At 40.0% G+C, this 23,690-nt stretch overlaps 1 protein-coding gene across 3 annotated transcripts in view; it reads left to right on the forward strand.

Annotated features, from left to right (window-relative positions):
- Positions 1–20,390: 20,390 nt before the first annotated feature.
- Positions 20,391–23,690, forward strand: part of ATCAY (ATCAY kinesin light chain interacting caytaxin) — a 64,606-nt gene continuing 61,306 nt past the window's right edge. The window contains exon 1 of one of the 3 annotated variants that reach the window (XM_083179364.1): positions 20,391–20,750. The gene's annotated coding sequence lies outside the window, so the exon portion shown is untranslated. The remainder of the gene's footprint in view (positions 20,751–23,690) is intronic. The other 2 variants (XM_083179363.1, XM_083179362.1) reach the window with 2 other exon arrangements.

Genomic DNA, 23,690 nt, shown 5'->3' on the forward strand with positions numbered 1-23,690 from the left:
AGTATTGTTCATTTACTTTATAGATTAAATCTAGTTATTGGGTGGTGTAAGCAATTGCCACATGTTTAAATGGATACAAGATCCAGATTAAATGTAACCTGCATCATACCTGCAGCAAAGTTTATGTTGTCAGTGACATATACTATTACATAGAGGAGAGAAATGGTACAAACCAGAAAACATGGCCAGCAATGTTGGACCAGTAGATAGCACAAAAGATATAGCTAGCAATGTCACACCACTAGCAATGATAGTAATTGTATTTCTTTTTGTTTCAATTTTAGGTTACAAGTTCTACACAGCAGCTTCAATACTAATGGATACAAAACCCCAAACAAAGCTCCAATTCACACCAAAGAAAAAGTTCTACTAACCCTTTTATTGCTGCAATTACGCAAAGAGCCAGTACCTCGCACAGCTTGTATTTGTCACCTAAGGAGAATCCAAAAACTGTCACATGGACAAAATCAAAGGACTTTTTTTTTAATTATTTTATTTTTCTTTCTTCAGTCCTTCAGAGAAGGAAAAGATTTAAATACAGCAACTACTATTTGTTTTCTGGACACATGGACAAAATCCCCTTTTCTCTTCTTCAGGAGAAGTTCATTAACCCCCTCACTACAGCAATCATTGTTTGTTTGTTTGTCAGGACACTGTGGCACATGGACATTCCATTTACAGTGTGCATCATTCTCACCACCAAGTATGCAGAATCCTTTTGTACATACATTTTTTTTAATCGCCGATCAATTCACACATATGATCTTCATTCTTATGTCATTGTATATACCTTGTAAATATTTTATTTTTTTCCTTCATATTCTTCATATGAGTATATGCTGATTATATATACGCTTCCTTCTTAAAAAGCTTCAAACTAATTTAAATATCAGACAAAGAATGGTATGCCTTACATCAAATTGGAAAATAAACGTTTTGTTAGTTGTTCAGATGGACCATTCTCTTAATACAGACTTAACCAAGTCTAAGAGAATGAATAATAGCATAGATGGGATATTGTAGTTATTGTATATGCACATGGCTGCATATCACACAATACTGGATGGAATTCGATATAGCCAAACCCATTCTTAACAGATATTTGGTATTACTTTGAAGCAAAATCGTAGTCATTTATTGTATTGATAGGATATTTTCATAGATATGTCAAATCAAAATATTATTGTTAGTTATTGGATTTAGCTGGTGTATGGTTATTTTACTTTAAGATAAGATAGCATATAGGAAGGTAGGTAAGAGATCAGAGACTGAATGGTAAATTATTATTCAGTGAGGAAATTTAGTATAGACGGAGTGGATCCTTTAGAATCTACCCCAGACATTTACCTGCCAATGCCTGAAGATAAATGTTCTTATCAACAAGTAAAGCAAAAATACTTGGTTAAAGTTTCAACTGCTGTATTCAACGTCACAAACTGTTTTGTTCAACACAACGAGGTTGGGGTTAAAGAGAGACATGGACACTTATCATGATTGCAGCGCGATAATCTTAAAGGACGCACAAGGACACTTGTCACGATCACAGCGATAATCGTAAAGGACATACAAAGCCAACTCGCTAAGGACTGCATCAATGAGGGTTATCAAAGGCCCCGTGTTTTGCAAAACTGTGGTGAAGAAATTTATCAAGACCACAGCACTCCAAGGGCCACACATTCCCTCTATACATGTAAAGCAACATTTCAAGCAAGTCAACAGCCTCTATGAAGAATTCTACTTCTACGTCCACCATACTGCAAATGTACAGTGTCTCCAAGAACTGCAACCCACACAGGTGACAGCCCTCAGCCAGGAAATCACTGTGAGCAACAGTACAAGGAAAGTGTCCTCACTCATCGACCAAACAACATCTACAAGGCAAGCTGTGGCGTGGCATATAACTGTCTGTAGCAATGAAAATATTTTCCTCATGAATACTGAATATAAATAACCTCTGTCCCTGGTCAAATTTAGTTATTATTGGGTAAATCAGGTTAATTAAGTTAGGATATTTTATACCAATGGTTAATGTCTACGTTTAGAATAGTTTGAAGAATAAATGTTTAGAAATGTATATGAAACAATTTTGGTAATTTACTGTGTGACCAATCAAAATAATTTCTCCTGGTCACAAGCGGGGGACTGTTACCATATAGGCATATAGATATTGTTTTATACCATCATTAATGTAATGTGATTTTAACCATAGTATATATTATGTATGTGTATATAAAAATAGGAATAGCTTAATAATTAGGACATCAGAGTTTAATGTTTAGACATCGTAGTATAGCTTTTGGGTTTACTAAATAATATGAATGACCACTTTGTAACATATCAAATGCAACTGAATTCATTTAGGAGACAAAATGTCTAAGGCATACTATTAAGCAGATAGAGTGTTGTTACCCTCCCCAGATATATCTATATTTATTAAGTAAGCAATATTATATAGACACTATGGGCCAGACTCCAGCCATCTGGTTTCCTTTCTGGAGAATGTAGACTGCTAGTACATCATCCAAGTTACATTGCAGGACAGACAGGACACTATTGTATTTTGACAACAGGAGTGTAAAATAGATTGATGCACAGGGAGAGACCAGAAACAGGAGATCTCGCAATGGAGATTACCACTAGCGTCCAGACAAGCAGGAGACCCTGTCACCATTAGCATCCATAAATTCAATAACGTCATGAGAACAGGGAACTTCAATCCATGTATTTGTGATATAAGGAGAGAGATAGAGTAGACATTCACTCACAGACACACACGGACAGTCAGCAAGAAACCCATTCAGTGAGTCAGGAGGAGAGATGTGAGACACGAGCAGGAGAGAGAACGGAACCGAAGCAATGGGCTGGAGTGAGAGACTAACAGTAAATATGGTAGTTATGAATGTTCGTTTATGGGTATAGGTATAGTTTGTGTCAGTATCGTAGCAGTCTAAGTCTGTCAATTGTTTAATGTAATTTTATGTAATATAAGCAAGGAGGCGTATATAAATATATATATAATAGCATATACGTAAATGACTGTGTTAAAATTATTCTGTATGGTTTGTTTTGCCTATAAATAAAATCCTCCAATTGGAGCTAAAATTACAAGTCTTGAACTCTCATATTTGGGGAATCAAATTATGACAAGTACTCTGCATATTGTATTGTAAAGTCTATTAGAATATAATTGCAGATGTCATCTATATATGTTATTATATCAATACCAGATATAATAAATATATTTTATATAATATTTCAATCTCAATAACCATTATTGGGATAAGAGAGATATATGATCCCTAAAATAAAACTCTATAGCAATTACAATTGATTTTTGATTGCTAGGTTTTTTTTTAATAGATAATCATCAATTCAAGTGATATTTTAAACTATCTAGTCTAGTAGTCTTTGCAGCAACATAAATATTCTTCATTTTGTAAAATAAATTTGAAAGTTTTATGATTAGGACGGCTGCAATTAATCTATTTCTTTTTACTATGAATGACCATTTATGATAAGCGGTCTTGTTAACAAAATGTAGTGTTTAACATGAAACAAAATGAAGCACTTTGAGGGATATTCAATGTAATTTGTGCTCTTGCAGCCATCTACCAATGTTGGTGCAAGCTGCGGGGTCCCATTAAATGCTGTCTTACCAATCAGCATTGATCATGTTGTTCTCTGCAGAACGATCCATACATCACAAGCATATCGGCTCTTATTGCAGTTCGGTGCTCTACTATTTCCATTCCATTCGCAGCTTGTGTCAAAATCTCCTTTCTGGCAGCTTGGCTGGTGTGACATGGAATCCCGAACAAATGTGCAAATTTCAAGCTCAACGTGCATAGGACAGGTGTTCGGTTGTCAAGCGTATTTGACAGCTTTTCAATCTATCATTGAATACACTATGCCACATTGTGTTTATTTCTATCAGTAGCCACTAAAATATAATGTAAAATTTACACCTAGCCTAGCTTGGGTAAGTGTGTAGATATGTGTATATATATATATATATATATATATATATATATATATATATATATATGTGTAAGTATGTATGTATGTATGTATGTATGTATGGGTGTGGGTATATGTGTGTGTGTGTGTGTGTGTGTATATATATATATTAGTAAATATCATGGATATGTGTATATATATATATATATATATATATATATATACATATATATATATATATATACACACCCATGATATGTACTAGTGTGTGTGTGTGTGTGTGTGTGTATATTAGTAAATATCATGGGTATATATGTACACACCCATGATATGTACTAGTGTTTGTGTGTGTGTGTGTGTGTGTGTGTATATATATATATATTGTTGGTCCCGGGGCACATCAACTACTCTTTGGCTACCTTTAAGCCCTGTTGTGCCGGATCCATCCTTTGTTTATATATATATATATATATTTATATCTCCTTCAAAAGATATACAAGCGCACACTCGTAAAACTAATCATCTAAAATTTTAAGGTAAGGTCGACCTTTAGATACCACACATAACCCTTTTTCAGAACAAAAAGCGGCTAGATTCCTGGAGCAGTTTGACTGCCATCATCTCCCTCAACAACTTTTATACCATGTGGCCCCTCCACTTGGATTAGAACTAGCTAATAGCGCTACCACAGTGGAGCACACTCGTGATCTGGCTGGGATCAATTATACGTCTCAGTGGAGGCCAGTGTTACTGCTGCTTCCTATAGCGTGGAACGCACACGCAGCCTATTTGGAACGCACTGAGTGCATCAGTAGTAGTTGGCTTAATAGCCACTTCCATGCCTATTGAATGCACGCTGTTTAGCGTGGTCACTAACAACAGAAGGACACCCGGCTTTTTAGCCATGAGCTGTTATCGGTGAGAGGAGGGGCCTCAAGGTATAATAGTTTGTGAGGGGGATGATGTCAGTCAAACTGATCCTGGAATCCAGGCGCTTGTTATTCTGAGAAAGGGTCATGTGAGGTCCCTACACGTTGACCTTGCCTTAAAAGTTTTAATGGATCTAATAAATTTATGAAGTGCTCTATAAAGTCTGGTGAGTGCGCACTTTATATTTTTGTATATCTATGACCCCCATGGAATTTGGTTATGAGTTCTTTGGACACCACAGCAGTCCTAAATGAATTTTGGGAGTGCTGGTTTGTTCCATGTGTAGAGTTTTATTTTAGGGATCATATATCTCTCTTATCCCAATAAGGGTTATTGAGATTAAAATATTATATAAAATATATTTATTATATCTGGTATTGATATAATAACATATATATTTGACATCTGCAATTATATTCTAATAGACCTTACAATACAATATGCAGAGTACTTGTCATAATTTGATTCCCCAAATATGAGAGTTCGAGACTTGTAATTTTAGCTCCAATTGGAGGATTTTATTTATAGGCAAAACAAACCATACAGAATACATTAACACAATAATTGATGTATATGCTATTATATATATATTTATATATACGCCTCCTTGCTTATATTACATAAAATTACATTAAACAATTGACAGACTTAGACTGCTACGATACTAACATAAAAGGACATACTTACAAGTTACATGGGTATAGCTACCTATGATTCACCTCACCTCCTGCCCATTGCTTATTTATTCCATTCTCTCTCCTGCTCCTGTCTCACATCTCTCCTCCTGACTCACTGAATAGGTTTCTTGCTGACCGTCCGTGTGTGTCTGTGTGCGAATGTGAGAGTGTGTGAGAGTGAATGTCTACTCTATCTCTCTCCTTATATCCCAAATACATGAATTGAAGTTCCCTGTTCTCATGACGTTATTGAATTTATGGATGCTAATGGTGACAGGGTCTCCTGCTTGTCTGGACTCTAGTGGTAATCTCCTTTGCGAGATCTCCTGTTCTGGTCTCTCCCTGTGCATCAATCTATTTTACACTCCTGTTGTCAAAATACAATAGTGTCTTGTTTGTCCTGCAAAGTAACTTGGATGATGTACTAGCAGCTACATTCTCCATAAAGGAAACCAGATGGCTGGTGTCTGGCCTATAGTGTATACATTGCTTACTCCTTACAGCACAGACTACCTAAATACAAATATTGCTACATTCTGTAAACGTTTAAATGATATACATATTCAATTTATAGCTACATTACTTTATAGTATCAAAATAATATTCAATTTCTATGCGAACAAAATTATATATGGTAACAGTCCCCCGCTTGTGACCATGAGAAATTATTTTGATTGGTCACACAGTAAATTACCATAATTGCTTCATATATATTTTCAAACATTCTTTTCCCAACTCTCCTAACCATACATTAACCATTAGTGTGAAATATCCTAACTTAATTAACCTGATTTACCCTATAATAACTAAATTTGACCAGGGACAGAGGTTATTTATATTCAGTATTCATGAGGAAAATATTTTCATTGCTACAGACAGTTATATGCCACGCCACAGCTTGCCTTGTAGATGTTGTTTGGTCGATGTGTGATGACACTTTCCTTGTACTGTTGCTCACAGTGATTTCCTGGCTGAGGGCTGTCACCTGTGTGGGTTGCAGTTCTTGGAGACACTTTACATTTGCAGTATGGTGGACGTAGAAGTAGAATTCTTCATAGACACTTTACATTTGCAGTATGGTGGACGTAGAAGTAGAATTCTTCATAGACACTGTTGACTTGCTTGAAATGTTGCTTTACTTGTGTAGAGGCTGTTGACTTGCTTGAAATGTTGCTTTACATGTGTGGCCCTTGGAGTGCTGTGGTCTTGATAAATTTCTTCACCACAGTTTTGCAAAACACAAGGCCTTTGATAAGCCTCATTAATGCAGTCCTTAGCGAGTTTGCTTTGTATGTCCTTTACGATTATCGCTGTGATCGGGACAAGTGTCCTTGTGCGTCCTTTAAGATTATCACGCTGCAATCATGATAAGTGTCCATGTCTCTCTTTAACCTCAACCTCGTTGTGTTAACAAAACAGTTTGTGATGTTGAATGCAGCAGTTGAAACTTTAACCAAGTATTTTTGCTTTACTTGTTGATAAGAACATTTGTCTTCAGGCATTGGCAGGTAAATGTCTGGGGTAGATTCTAAAGGATCCACTCCGTCTATACTAAATTTCCTCACTGAATAACAATTTACCATTCAGTCTCTGATCTCTTACCTACCTTCCTATATACTATGTTATCTTAAACTAAAATAACTATACACCAGCTAAATCCTATAACTAACAATGATATTTTGATTTGACGTATCTATGACAACATCCTATCAATACAATAAATGACTACGATTTTTCTTCAAACAAATATTAGATATCTGTTAAGAATGGGTTTGACTATATCGAATGCCATCCAGTGTGTGTGATATGCAGCCATGTGCATATAAAATAACTACAATATTCCATCTATGCTATTATTCATTCTCTTAGACTTGGTTGAGTCTGTATTAAGAGAATGGTCCATCTCAACAACTAACAAAACGTTTCTCTTTTACAATTTGATGTAAGGCATACCATTCTTTGTCTGATATTTAAATTATTTTGAAGCTTTTTAAGAAGGAAGCGTATATATATAATCAGCATATACTCATATGAAGAATATGAAGAAAAAATAAAATATTTACAAGGTATATACAATGACATAAGAATGAGGATCATATGTGTGAATTGATTGGCGATTAAAAAAATGTATGTACAAAAGGATTCTGCATACTTGCAGGGGTGAGATTCACACTGTAAATGGAATGTGCATGTGTCACAGTGTCCTGACAAACACACAAGCAATGATTGCTGTAGTGAGGGGGTTAATGAACTTCTCCTGAAGAAGAGAAAAGGGGATTTTGTCCATGTGTCCAGAAAACAAATAATAGTTGCTGTAGTTAAACCTTTTCCTTCTCTGAAGGACTGAAGAACGAAAAAGAAACAAATAAAAACAAGTCCTTTGATTTTTGTCCATGTGACAGTTTTTTTAGAGCTACTGTGGATTCTCCTTGGATGACAAACACAAGCTGTGCGAGGTACTGGCTCTTTGCATAATTGCAGCAATAAAAGGTTTAGTAGAGGTTGTTGTTGCGACTTGGGGCTTTCTTTAAAACTTTGCGTCCATTAGTATTGAAGCTGCTGTGTAGAACTTGTAACCTAAAATTGAAACAAAAAGAAATACAATTACTATTATTGCTATTTCCATACTTTAGTGGCATTGCTGCTATATCTTTTGTGCTATCTACTGGTCCAACATTGCTGGCCATGTTTTCTGGTTTGTACCATTTCTCTCCTCTATGTAATAGTATATGTCACTGACAACATAAACTTTGCTGCAGGTATGATGCAGGTTACATTTAATCTGGATCTTGTATCCATTTAAACATGTGGCAGTTTCTTACACCACCCAATAACTAGATTTAATCTATAAAGTAAATGAACAATACTCCCTGTTGTCATTGCCAGGATGCATCTTTTCTCTATTTGCTTTTGGTGGTCCTGCGAGTTTCTTCAGTCTGGAAACTTGGAGCTTCTGAAAAATATACTTGTGGGGCGAAAAACTTTTTAGGCTGTACCAAATATGCTTAGTATGACTCGGAGCTTCATGTTTGACCAAACCTAAAATAAAATGGTTAGGACTCCAGGACATATAAACATTCTCATCCTGGTGATGCTTTTTAGCATTCCTGTACTTCTGTGTGGTGTTCACAGATTGACACTCTGCATGTGGTCTCTCTAAGAGACTGTGGACATTTGCTCCACCACTAGATGTCTCTAACTGCTGTGTGGGGGTTACAGAGATGGTGGAACCTTTTGTGTGATCATGCATGCTCAAATTCATGCCATTGCTCAGCTCAGACATATTTGTGGCTGAATACATTTGCTCATTTAATTCTGTGACAACTTTACCTACAATTGGAGTGTGTGTGTACAAGGTTATTGCCAGTTCCCTTTTCCCTGAGGGCAACACAATTCCTTTTGTCACAATAGGGACTATGAGTGTGGATTTTGCAGAATCACTCTCCTTATTGTACTGATCTCCCCCCTTAATCAAAACAGTGCAGGGGACATCTCTCATTGCTCCTGCCTTATTTGTAGTAATATTACGTTCTCTCTCTATTACAGAGCCCTGATTAGCATCTGTGACCATTTCAGACTTTGTAGTCTGTTTGTGAATGAGCCCCTCTGTGGTCTCATCCCTGCTCCTAACACCTTTGCTGGGTGCTTCTGTGATCCCTTCATGAGAGATCTGGGCAGTTTGTTCACAATCTACCAGAAAATTTACTTTTGTCTCAGAATTCTTCTGAGTACACTTCTTAACCTTTAGGGATTTTAAGAAGCAATGCACCTTTGCATTCATTTTGAGGCATGAGCTCTTAAGACGTGAACCTGATTTCTCTTTACATTCCTGCTTAACTTCTAAAGTCGCTGCTCTGTGCAGTTTCCTAAATGCTACAGCAACTCTTTTCATTTTCAACATTGCACTTATTTTACAATGCTGTATTTATACTTTTGTACACAAGATATCCTCCCAATGAGAGTGTCCGGATTCTCAAAGTTAACTCTAATATCTGGTACTAATTATCATTTATTTGGAAATGCTCATTTCCATTCTATTTTATTCTAGGCCTTACAATTATCATGTGCCTATTTAGTAACATACCCCACTGTGATCTTGCAATGTGTCAGCAGGCTAACATGCCCTTGTGCTGAGCCTAGTAAATGTAGTATTAGTTAAAAATGTTTCTGAATAATGCCATATTATCAATATCTAAGCGTGCACTCCCAGATAATGGTAACAATGGAATATCAGTTCTGTTTCACCAATACGTTATTCTAGGTCTACAAACAATGCAAGATAAAAATACACAATAGTATTACGTTTTCCTAGATACATCCTCACTGTGATTCTGTAGGTTAGGTAGCCAGCTTCACGCATCTGCTACTCCTTATAAATATTATAATCATACAATCAGATACCAAAATGTACAAGTCCTGCTGCGGTCGCCATTGTAGAGTTTTATTTTAGGGATCATATATCTCTCTTATCCCAATAAGGGTTATTGAGATTAAAATATTATATAAAATATATTTATTATATCTGGTATTGATATAATAACATATATATTTGACATCTGCAATTATATTCTAATAGACCTTACAATACAATATGCAGAGTACTTGTCATAATTTGATTCCCCAAATATGAGAGTTCGAGACTTGTAATTTTAGCTCCAATTGGAGGATTTTATTTATAGGCAAAACAAACCATACAGAATACATTAACACAATAATTGATGTATATGCTATTATATATATATTTATATATACGCCTCCTTGCTTATATTACATAAAATTACATTAAACAATTGACAGACTTAGACTGCTACGATACTAACATAAAAGGACATACTTACAAGTTACATGGGTATAGCTACCTATGATTCACCTCACCTCCTGCCCATTGCTTATTTATTCCATTCTCTCTCCTGCTCCTGTCTCACATCTCTCCTCCTGACTCACTGAATAGGTTTCTTGCTGACCGTCCGTGTGTGTCTGTGTGCGAATGTGAGAGTGTGTGAGAGTGAATGTCTACTCTATCTCTCTCCTTATATCCCAAATACATGAATTGAAGTTCCCTGTTCTCATGACGTTATTGAATTTATGGATGCTAATGGTGACAGGGTCTCCTGCTTGTCTGGACTCTAGTGGTAATCTCCTTTGCGAGATCTCCTGTTCTGGTCTCTCCCTGTGCATCAATCTATTTTACACTCCTGTTGTCAAAATACAATAGTGTCTTGTTTGTCCTGCAAAGTAACTTGGATGATGTACTAGCAGCTACATTCTCCATAAAGGAAACCAGATGGCTGGTGTCTGGCCTATAGTGTATACATTGCTTACTCCTTACAGCACAGACTACCTAAATACAAATATTGCTACATTCTGTAAACGTTTAAATGATATACATATTCAATTTATAGCTACATTACTTTATAGTATCAAAATAATATTCAATTTCTATGCGAACAAAATTATATATGGTAACACATGCAACAGATAGCTAGATAGAGCTAAATAGATAGATAGATAATATCAAATATACTCTTACCAAATTTTAACAATTTAACTGGAGATGTATACATATTGAAGGGAAATATTGCTGAAATACTATACCCGAAAAAGTTAGTAACACAGTAACATTACATTTATTTCCTTTGAAACCTATTTTTCAAAAATTTTACAGGACATTGTATTATAAATTAATATTTGAAATGTTCTTTGATATCAATTTATGAATAAATTAATTATAACGTAGTAGGTTTAACTTCTGAAAAATGTAAGCAGTAAACCAGTATTGATGATTTCAACTTTCTTTGTAGGTAGTGAAGAATTTTTGAAATGTTTCAAAGTTCAAAGTTTAATCTGCATGAGGAGTGCACCGTTGTTTGCATAATGCACAACAAATTGCGAAGAGCTGCAGTTAGTTGTTGGAAATGAGGATAATGCCGTAAAAAGGATTCCGTTGGATTCTTTTAAAGAAATCTGTAAAAGAATAAAAACAATTTGAGTAATTAGCAAGAGTTTAATAAAAAGTTTTTGCATACTACTTGTAATGTTTTACTTTGGAAACAGTTTAAGATGATACAATTGTAACTTAGGCAGACTATGAAAATTCTGAATAAACCAGTCCTGTACCTGCTAGAGTGGGTAGCTGAAGGAGGAGATAGTCAACAGCAATGCGGAGACCCAGGTAAGTCGGGCATCATGGGCGGTAGAGAAAGGCAAGCACAACTTTCACTCTGGGGAATGGGGGACAAGAGGGAAAAGTGTAGTCATCGACCCTAGACATCAGTCCGGTCAGCAGCTTCACGCCAGCCAAACCAGTCCTGTACCTGCTAGAGTGGGCAGCTGAAGGAGGAGGTAGTCAACAGCAATGCGGAGACCCAGGTAAGTCGGGCATCATGGGCGGTAGAGAAAGGCAGGCACAACTTTCACTCTGGGGAATGGGGGACAAGAGGGAAAAGTGTAGTCATCGACCCTAGACATCAGTCCGGGCAGCAGCTTCACGCCAGCCAAACCAGTCCTGTACCTGCTAGAGTGGGCAGCTGAAGGAGGAGGTAGTCAACAGCAATGCGGAGACCCAGGTAAGTCAGGCATCATGGGCGGTAGAGAAAGGCAGGCACAACTTTCACTCTGGGGAATGGGGGACAAGAGGGAAAAGTGTAGTCATCGACCCTAGACATCAGTCCGGGCAGCAGCTTCACGCCAGCCAAACCAGTCCTGTACCTGCTAGAGTGGGCAGCTGAAGGAGGAGGCTGATGAATAATTTAGAAAAACCTTTATTTTAATGTTATAACAAATCTTCAAAATCCATAAAGACCAAACCACGGTCAACAAGAAACTCCAATGCAAGTTCATCTGACTCTGTATTGATAAATTAAAAAAAAAATCAGAAATATCGGTACCAAACAAGCATATTGAATCAACATACTACCCCATTGACAACTTACATGTAAAGAAATTCTGTATCAGCTGTGTACGAGCTTCAGCTCCTTCATCCATACCAGCAGAAAGCACAGAAGAAAGCTCCCCATGCGAAAGAATATCAGCATCAATATTCACCGGAAAATTCTTTGCAACACAGATGTTATGCAAAATGCAACATGCATTAAATATGCTGCAAACCTTTTCCGGAGAATATAAAAGCGCCCCGCCGGAGATGTCTAAACATCTAAACCGGCTCTTAAGTGCACCAAAGGTTCGCTCAATTATACCCCTTGATGCTATATGGGCTGCTTGGTAACTTTTTTGTGCACTTCCAACTGGATTAGGCAATGGGGTTAATAGCCATGATTTATTAGGATATCCCGCATCACCTGTTTAAAAAACACATACAATCACAAATATCACAAATTATTAAAAATGGTGAATTTAAAATAACATGGGCATCTACAAATAAGGATATAACAAGCACTCTATCCATCAACAGCATCAGTTTTGGGTCAGAATTCATGAGCAGGAATACTGGGGTCGAAAGTATTATAATGATTCGATTTTAAAAGGAATGAACAAATCTAACAATCTTGGCACACCCAGCACTATTGTACTTAAGCATTATGCTATATGAAAGCAAAACCAATATCATGAATTCTTGAAAAACCCAATACTGTACAGTCATGCCAACCACAAATCACAATATTGTATTGAGTAATAAAGCAGGCATATGTATATCACTCTGTTAAATTAGTATACACAGCAATATAACTTTAGCAATCTGTCATACACTGTTATTTGAAAAATGTAACAAAGTTTGGCGGGTATTAATGGCTAATAGACAGATTCATCCAACAACTACAAAACTCAACAAACTTATGAACACACATCAACACTACAATAAATTTAACACTGCAATCACTTAAATAATACTGTAATGATGACCCACATCCACAACCTCTACCAGTCACATTTACATCATTTCACAATATCAAAAATAACATTATCAAATTGCCAGTAGAAATATATCACACCTGTTTTTTTTTAAAGAATAGCATTAGACAGGGGTACTCAATCTATTCATAATAACTGCACCCTAGAGTATCACAATTTTTCCAGGGCACCACTAGGCCCCCCAAAAAATATATCAAATGAAGTAGATTTTGCTTATATGTGCTTCTTTAGGTTCAGTTATTTGGTAAAGGGAAGGATTTGTTTCTGTTTGTACACATTTTATGATTTGCAGCCACCAGCACTGGTTTTGTCCAGCAATAATTGATCATAACTAATTTGAATTGGTTCTGGACCACCAACCCAGGGCACCCCTGCAAGTGTCCCGAGGCACCCCAGGGAGCCTAGGCGCAGAGTTTGGAAACCTCTGGCATAACACAAAACATAACAAACATAACAAACAGACGACAAAACTATCCTGGATCCACATAATTCCTTATAAAAACTACATTAATTTGAACAGGCAGTTCAAAACTGCAGCTCTTCAGCTGTTGTGGACCAACAATACCATAAATGCATTGCCATAAATAAGATAATAAAGAAAACTAGAAGTAGATTACCACCAGCAGAAGGGCTCAACCTGTTTGAACCACACCACCTCAAGGCCTACCAGAAAATTAACTACAGATAAGACAAACAGAATAGTGTCCATTCTTGCACCCGCCATATTTGAAAACCCATGCAGTTCGTCTTCCCTGCCTGGGGTGTCAGTGTCTGCTGTGGTGTTTCTAGCACAAGTCTGGTTTGCATATAAGTGCTGATATACAGACCACACTGTGCTAGAAGCACTACAGCAGACAGCGACACCCCAGGCAGGGAAGAGGAACTGCATGGGTTTTCAAATATGGCGGATGATAGAATGAACACTACAGAAGTAAATATAACTTTAAATTAAGATTATAAAAAGTGTTCTCATAGATATAAATGACTACTAAGATCACTCTAGTCCCAAAAATAATACATTCATGACCCCACCCAAAAAATTAGTGAAAAAGACCATTTACACATGATACACAAATTGAAAATATAATTAATTAAGGTGTAAATCATACTAACCTAACAGCCAGCCATCAGGCATTTTACCAGTCTCAAAATCCTGGAAGATAGACGACTGACTCAAGATGAAGGAGTCGTGGGTCGACCCAGGAAAACCCACAACTATGTCCATAATTTTCATGTTTGCATCACAAACCACCTGGGATTCAGAGAATGGAAGTGCTTTCGATTACGATAGCATTCTTCCGATTCCCTGGGTGGTGTGATGTGTATATGCGTGCAGTCTATCGCGCCCAGCACATTGGCGAACTGCCATTTTTGATAAAATCCAAATTTAACCTCTCTCCATTCGCTGTCAGTGGCTGAAAAATGTATAAACTGGGTCGTTAATTTACGGAACGCAGTAATGACCTGGGAAATACTCCGTGACAGAGTAGGCTGAGAAAACCCGCAAGTTTGAGACAAAGTGGGCTGGAATGTGCCCGACACCAAAAAATTAAGTGTACCAAGCAATTTCTGAAATCCAGAAATTGCATGGTTAGACCGTACCCGAGGCTACAGGTCCCGTTCCAAAAGCTCATACAGCGAATAGATTTCCCTTGATGATAAGCTATATGTAGATATCACTTCCGTCTCGGTGAGAGACTCCAGCACACGCCTAGTACGATACTGGCGTGGACGTGGAAATTCTGTAACTGGAGATGATGACGTCTGGACAAAAGAACCTCAACTAAAAACACCAAAACAGTGTCAGAGAAGGGCTCCATTATTGTAGACAATGTTTAAAAATGAGAAACTGGAAGCAAAACCGCAAAATTCCATAAAAAAACGTTTCCAGAACAGCAGACTGCCAAATGCTGCTATCTCCCTACTGTCTTAAAGTAGGAGTGAGTTTACACAGTAAACAGGGAGTGGTAAATAAAAATCTGCCAACAACAACAACAACAAGAAGCATGATGGGAAAATCTGCTATCAGCACAGCAACATGGAAATGAAACAAATTTGATTGGCCAGGATATTACCATGTAAAAATTGGGAGGGAAATTACATTTTGAAATAACTGCAGCATATATACAGTATTAATAAAAAAAAAAAAAAGTTCATCCAATACAACTATCACACAGCAATCGGAAGAGCATCAACATGACCATTATAGAAAAGAAAGTTAGATAAAATACTTCAAACACATATTACTGGACAAGAATTACACATTAGAATAGCACCTCCAATGCATATGTCATTTTATTAAGGGCAAAAACTGACATAGAACTTATGACTGCCAACCGATACACCCGTTCCCAGGGGTGCATTACGGTCATCCCTGCGTGCATAGCGACATGACGTCATACACCCAAAACGCACTCGACCGACATTCCTTAATGTGTACAGAGGCGTATCTAGCGCAAGTCATCCCCCGCTGCCGCTTAGGGGAGCGAGTGGCAGCGGGGTCTGTGTGGGCGCCGGCCATCAGCACCCAGCCAGCACACTGATATTCATCTGACATGCTGCTGCCTGGCCTGGGACGCAGCACAGCAGTGTTACAGTGTCTGCTGGCCTGGTCTGTCTCTCTCCTTCTCTAGACTCTCCAGCTTCAGCTTCTCACTGGTAGCCGTAAAAACAGCAGGGAGGGAGCACCGAGCAGACAGTCAGTGTCCCAGTCTGTATGTGTATGGCCCCAATCTGCGTGTGTATGGCCCCAGTGCGCCCGGCTCCCTTTACTGCCACTGCAGGAACCCGGGTCTGCAGGGGACGGGAGCGGCAAAGAACAGCCACAGAAATCTCTGCCCCTCCCTGTGCCTGTCTGCAAGGTCTACAAGCCCCCACCTGCCCTGCTCCAACACCGGTAGAAGATCCAGGAGGAAGCACTGTGGAACCGCGGAGGAGTTTATGCAGCAACTTCAGCAGAAAACTTCAGGTTTGGCCGAGACGAGTGCATGGGAAGGTGCAGTACAATGTGTGGTGTAATGGGCATTATGGGGGGGGTGGGCACCAGGAACATTTTTGGCAGGGATGAGCAAAAAATATAGCTACGCCACGAATGTGTACACAAATGTACCCATTACATTCCAAAAAAAGGCAACAGGTGTGACCCTTGGCGATGTGAGCCAACAGCCAAGCAAAGCAGTCAATCAGAGATTTGTACATAACATAACATTCCGCTCTGCTCCCAGTTTAGGTAATCATTAGAAACAAGCAATAGCATGTAACATTATGCAAAATCAATTCATTTAAGCCAAATTAATCATATTACAATTTTTTTTTTAAAAGAACGCCATAAAAAAATGTCAGGAATATACCGGCGATATAATAGCACGAGGACAGCATATTTCACACAAAAAAAAAAAACATTGAATATGATCAGCCTAAAATAACGACTAAATTAGAGAAAAACTTTACGAAAATTCGATAAATAGCAAAATCGACGGTCGCGAGAAACGAAAAAAAGAAGAAAAAAAATATATATTTTAGACGAAAACCAAACATTGAATACGAGAAAAAACAAAAACACAGTTTTATGATATAACGACAGAAAAGATCGACCCAACGTGGTGAAAAAAACGGGATTGAATACCCCCCTAAATGTATAAAGAATTTCTATATCCTCCAAAAAATATGTCCCAATATAAGAGGGGGAGATTCAATGAAAAAACTGGCCAAATGCGAAATGGAAAAAAAATTCTATTATCAGACCTTGGTACCAAAAGGGTTAAACAAGGACTTTGAAACCAAATGGTTTTTATAATGTATCGTTATAATTTATGTATTGTTTGAAAATAGTCCTATGTATCCTGATACATTGTTTTTTATTTCTGAGAAAAACATCGAAATATGTTGCTTGCTAAATGCAAGTAGGACGTAACTCAGAATAATGGCCGCCGCTTGAGACGCAAATACTACTTCCTCTGCGTTCCAAATGAAAGAGGAAGTCGAGCGTGACACGCACGGTCCACTTCCGGTGAGGTCCGAAACCGGAAATGAGTCATAGCCGGAAATACGCAATACCGGAAGTTCCAGAACGGAGAAATTGAGCGGCAAATACGGCCAGAAGCACTTGAATACATGGACTGGATTATTAGTTCTGTTTTATGTATGAATTATGTTTTTAGACGGCTAGATTATCCATGTCTGGTATTAGGATTCACCTACATTTAATGAGAGATGGTATTTAACCTGTAACCGGGGACCATGCTTTCATACCTTGAGAAAGCTACCGCATGGTATCGAAACCGGTCGGATTTTAAGACAGAGGGATCTCCAGAGGACTCCAACCTACCGCAGCAGTTCCAGGGACGCCTTTGGCTAATACATCTTGCGCTTTGTGTCTGCAATTCTTGTAGACATATATCTATGGTGAGAGTCCTATGTTGTATACCCTCTGCTTATGTTTTTTATCTGGATTTTATTAAATTTTACTGCACCATGATGGTTTCTTACCTTTTCATTTGAGTACCAAGTGTCCAGTGGAGTGGATGCAGTTGGCTGAAAGGAGTGATCTCCCCCAATTTGTGCAGTTGTCTACATCACTAGTAGACATATTGTTCTGGTACGAATTAGGAAAATTCCATCTAGCAGAATTGATATTTTAAAAGGATTTTTACAGTATCTATATTCTCTTTCCTTTTTGGGTATTCTCCATCTTGATTGAGGAGCATATATACCTCAAAACATCAAGAGCGCCCAGGGGACAACCCAAAATCTTGTTCGGTATTGTATGTCTGTTTGTGGAGTGGTTCTTCACATTGGGTTTTGTACCTTAGGCTGCCAACATTTAGCGCATGATATATTGATTTAATATCTATTATCCTGTTGCATTGTATTTCACCGTTGATTAAGTCATAATTGTGCTGCTATACGATGTTTCAAATTAGAGAAGATAGGCTCAAACGCCTTAATGATCTATTTACAAAAAAAATTGTCAGAGGAAGGCAGGAATTAAACAAAGGAGTTCAGTCTGTGACCTGGTCATGACTTGTAAATACAGTTTCAGAGCCATTTATGCCCCTTTCAGACCGCACAAAAAAAATTTTATTTTGCCTATTTTTAACCGTTTTGAAATGGTAATCTGTGCAGTCTGAAAGGTGCAAAGTGATTTTACCGTTTCCAAAAAAAAGGTTTTTGGAAACGGTAAAAAAGCAGGGTCCTACCCGTTTCAGACCCCTTTTTTTTGGTGTCAAAACGGATCCGAAACGGGATCCCCCCCCCTCCCCCCTGGGCAGTGCAGGGAGGGAAATATTCGCACTGGGGGCAGGGGGTCCCTAGAGTGTATGTTATATCAGTGGCGGGGTCTCTGCAGCTACTAGTTCCCATACACTGCAGGGACCACGCCACTGATATAACATACACTGTAGGGACCCCCTGCGCTGGGACCCCCGGGCAGCCTCCCCCTCCCGTGTCGTGTCCATACCGCGCTGTTTTGCAGCCTCTCTCCCCCCTCGCCCCCCTGGTCATACCTCCAGCGTCTGCTGTCACCGGACGGAGTGCTGTAGATAGCCGGCTCCTGTCCTGCAGTGAGTGTCCAGCCGGTCCAGGCTGTTAAAGCGATTGTGAAAACGGCTCACACTGCTCCCCTGTGCACTGTGGCCGGTCCAGGGGGGGGCAGGGGGGAGAGAGGCTGCCCGCGGGTCCTCCCGCAAAACTGATTAATCTATGGGGGCGCACGGCTGCCCAGTTGTCCTTTGTAAAAATTGATGATTCATTGGGGGGAGGCTGCCCAGCCCCCCCCCTCAATAAATTAATCAGTTTTGCGGGAGGACCCGCGAGCAGCCTCTCTCCCCCCTCGTGCCCCCCACCCCAGCTTTCACACCGCAAACCTGCTTTACACCAGATATTTAGATGCGGTGTGAAAGGGGGTAAACTTCCTCTGACACGTTTTAAAAAAACGTTTTTAAATACCTGGTCTAAATCAGGTTTTGCGGTGTGAAAGCAGCATTAGGCTGGTTTCACACACTCCGCCTCCTGCCAGACGATTATAAATAATAAATCGATTATCATGGAGGGGATGGCCACAGCCCGGCAGCCGTCCCTTCCAGAGACGGGGTCCGGTTGCAACCGCGCGGCCGGGCCGTGGCCGTCCCGTGTGAATGGACACAATAGTGTCCATTCACAACTAATGTGTGCGGCACGGCTCCCTGGCCGTGCGGGATTTCACCGTCCGGCAGGAGCCGGAGTGTGTGAAACCGGCCATACACTCCCCGCACAAGAGTTTGATGTCCGGTCCGGCGATCCGGGTCGTCCGGGTCCCTGCATACCTCCCAACAGTCCCGATTATCAGGGCCTGTCCCGCTGTCCCACCCTCAGGGGGCAGTGTCCCGCGGTGAGGGGGGGCTGTTGGGAGTCCCCCCTGTCGGCTGCTAAGCAGCGGGGAATAAACGCTGTGCGCATGCGCACAGCTTCTATTCCCGCAGCCAGGGGGCTAGGGGCATGGCTAGAGGCTCACAGAGCCTCTGGGTCATGCCCCCATAGCGGCAAAATGGGGGCGTGGCCTCGCGAGAGAACTGCGAGTATAGGCCACGCCCCCGAAATTAGGCCACGCCCCCGAAATTTCCGTCCCGCATCGAGCTCGGCAGAAGTTGGGAGGTATGTCCCTGTGCTAGTGTGTATTTGTATGCTGTATAAAACCATTTAGGAATCTAAGAACTGAACATTGTACTAACTAATGTATAAGATCTAACTGCTGTAATAAATGTTTGTGTTCTTGAAAAAGCAGCGTGTGTTATTCCAGTTGTTCATTGTCAGCTGTCACATCGCGTTCTCTGAGCACCCATTATTACTGTTAATCAATCTACTTCCATGTTATGTCTGAAAGAAGCTGTCCGACGTGCCAGGATGCTGCCAGCTTCTGTCCAATCCAGACTAACCTGCCTCTGTGAAGGGAGGGGTTGTAGCTGATGATGAATCTATTCTAACCATCCTGCTTTGCTTCTTGTGCTCCCGTCTCCTTCATTGCACATCCATCCATAATAGCAGCCTGGTGCATCAGCTGCTGCTGCTGAGCCTGTCCCAGCTGTGTGATGACGCCAGATACAGAGCCCTGATCACACATGCCCTGTGTGCCCGCCGTTGCGTCACCGATGCCTCCCGAAGATGAGGGAATTGAGCAGCTTTAGGGCTCTCTTATTAGTCCACAGAAAAATAAGATATTTTTCAGGGACTCAATAAATGATGAATCGCTGCTGGCTGCAGAGGGCTGAGGCGGGAGACATTTCTGCGTAGCCCGTTTTCGTGGTCCTTTACTTGCAGACTAAATAATATTTTCTTGGGAAGGTAGGTACTGCATATGAATGCATAGAATACTGCTTGCTGTAAGGTACATCTAGACAATTGAGTACAACTACCTTTTTTATTGTGTATTTCTGCTATTCATGTCATGTTTACAGTAGTAATTTTGTAGAAGAACAAAGGACTGAATGTAGGGCCTCGAAAATGCTACATACAGTATATAATATTCACATATCAGCCCTCTTAGCTTTTACATGTGTGTCAAATGATTGATAGATAGATAGATAGGACGTTTTTTGTACATGGTAATGCATACATTAAACCTATCAGTGCAGTGAAGGATGTGTATGGTACTGTACAGTAGGCCATATACTGTGTATGTAAAAATTGAATGTTTCCTTGTATATTGTTACACAGCTCTAAAATATACTAGATTATAAGAAAGCATTAAGGCAATAAAATAATTAAAGTTTTTTTCTCTCAAGCATCACAGGAACACAGGTAGAAGATCATACAGCCTGTTTGTGCATTGAGGGATGCTGAAGTGAAAATTGGGGCGATGTGTACCAAGATGATATGGAGGCAGACAGGCCAATGTATCTTTAACGTGGTACACTTCCAACCAGGGTATACACTGGAGCAATGTTGTTAAATATTTGTCACTGGCATCGTTCAGTGCATACCAGGGATTGCCCGCTCCCGTTGTCGCTAGTGATAGACGCATGGTTTGATGTTCTACACATCAAACCAAGTGATAACGCTAGTGACTTGTGCCATGATAATGAAGGATTGTTCTATCCTTCATTAACATTATGTCAGTGTGTACACTTAATCCCCGCTAATGGACATTCATTCCAATGGGCGGGATTCACTAATAACCCCCGCTGTACATTACCGGCATTCGCATTGTTAATAATCGCACATGCATTAACATATGCGATTATTAACACCAAGGCGAAGGCTGGCGATGTGCAGCGGGTTGCCCCCTCCCTCCCTGCACCCTTACCCGCTGTATGGGTGCCCCGTTTCCTCCTCCCTGCACTCAGAAGAGGTGCAGGGAGGAGGTCACTGGTCCGGGCAGCACAGCAGGAGGCTGCCCGGACACAGGTTAGGGAGGGCAGCGCGGATCGGCGGGGGGTGCGCGGGGCGGCGGGGGATGCGAAGGGAAGCCCATAGGCTTCCATGGGGTTACGCCATATAGAACTGGCGTAACCCCCCCGCAGCGAAGCCCCGGCGATGGGGCTTTGCTGCATATGGAAATGCGGTACAAACCCCAAAAACTGGGTTTTTACGGCATTTTCAGTTTGGTGAATCTCACCCAATGTCTGAAAAATTTGCCAGCGTGTACCCAGCTTACAATGATGTAATGAAAGATGTAACAATTCCTTGTTTCGTTCTTCATTACCTTGCATGCATGCAATATTGTTCTTTAGGTCGTGCAGCACGATCAACCAGACAATATCGCATGCAACTGCAGCAGCATGCAAACTGGCTTTCCAGACGATACTGCATGTCATTCCGAGTCAGGTTGAAACTACATTTCAAGCCGAGATTATTGCATTGTGTACCCGGCTCTAATTGTGCAAACTTATTGCTGAATGGAAGACAAAGTGAGCATATTTTTATAGATGACACACAGCACTAGACATAAGGCCTAATTCAGAGTTGATCGCTAATGTGCGAATTTGCAGTCAGTTCAACTATTACAGGACAGTGCATTTATTTGGATTACAGCACGCAATATACCAATAAAGATACAGTAGCTATAGGATCTAATTGCCATTGCCTCTCAATTTGACTTACACGAACTCGGCATTAGGGGGTAGTAACTGGCCATTTTCTGTCCGTTTCTGAAAAAAGGCAGACTTGCCCAGGCATTTTAAAGGGAAGGTATGTGATGTTGGCACCGGCCTCAATCAGCCTGTATGTGTTGTAGAGTTGGGGAATTTGCAAAGACTGGTTCTTGAGTTGCTGATAGCTGATAGCAGGCAAGTTTTCCTTCTGTCTGAGCGGCAGCTGTCTACATGCAGTCATCTGCAGCTTTGCAGATGAGTGATCAGGTCTGGATCAGTTTATCAAAAGACAAAACCTGTATTGCCTGTTGGAATTTGTGTTTTCACGAGTGCTAGGTCTTCTTGTTTCTATCTTATATACAAGCAGTTCTACCAGTGATAGATTCCATGTGCTTTGAAAGAGCAATGCTATTTTTACAGTGACCATAGTAATACTTGTAACATTGCATAACTTTTTCTGTAATGACCATCTCAGGGTGGCGATAACAGAAAAAAATCAATCAGAAAATGCAATACATTTTTTTTCAATGTTGTAAGATTTGTTTCACTTTCTTTTATTATTTTGTCAATATATTTACAGTATATTTAGATATATTTTTTTACTAGTAGAACTGAATGCTTAAAATCTGGGCTTTCAGTTGCCTTGCACACAGACACAGGGCAGATTTATGGGGCGAGGGCATCCCCAGGCACCACAGTAATTGGAGGAAGGGGTAGGGGCATGATGAACTAACATCCACCACCTGTCTCCACCGGCTGCTGCATTCTTACTAATCTTACTAATCGCATATGCACTAACATATGTGATTAGTAACGCAAGTGAAAGATCTTGTGATAAGAGCTTTCCTAGCAATGCGGCACTGTCTCTGGACTTCTGGGTCTGAGACCCGAGAGTCTCTCAAACAGTGCTGTGGAGAGAAGCCTTTATGGTTTGTGTCCATAGAGGGGGAGGGGCCATTTACCTGCTGACTTCGGCGCCATCGTGACACATCAGAGGAGTCCGGAGATAGCTGGGGGGGGCTGAGCAGCGCTGTATCTATACTTGCCGTCTGAGTCTGCTCTGGATAGCTGCCTTTTGACCTCTCCATTGAAACTGCGCTGTTTGGATTACCCCGGCCATTTGCTACCATCACAGGAGTCCTTGACAATCCCCAGGAGGTAGAAATCAGCAAAAACTCCCTGGTCCGTCATC

Source organism: Crinia signifera, chromosome 1 (genome assembly GCF_055691185.1).
Source record: "Crinia signifera chromosome 1, ASM5569118v1, whole genome shotgun sequence".
NCBI lineage: Eukaryota > Metazoa > Chordata > Amphibia > Anura > Myobatrachidae > Crinia > Crinia signifera.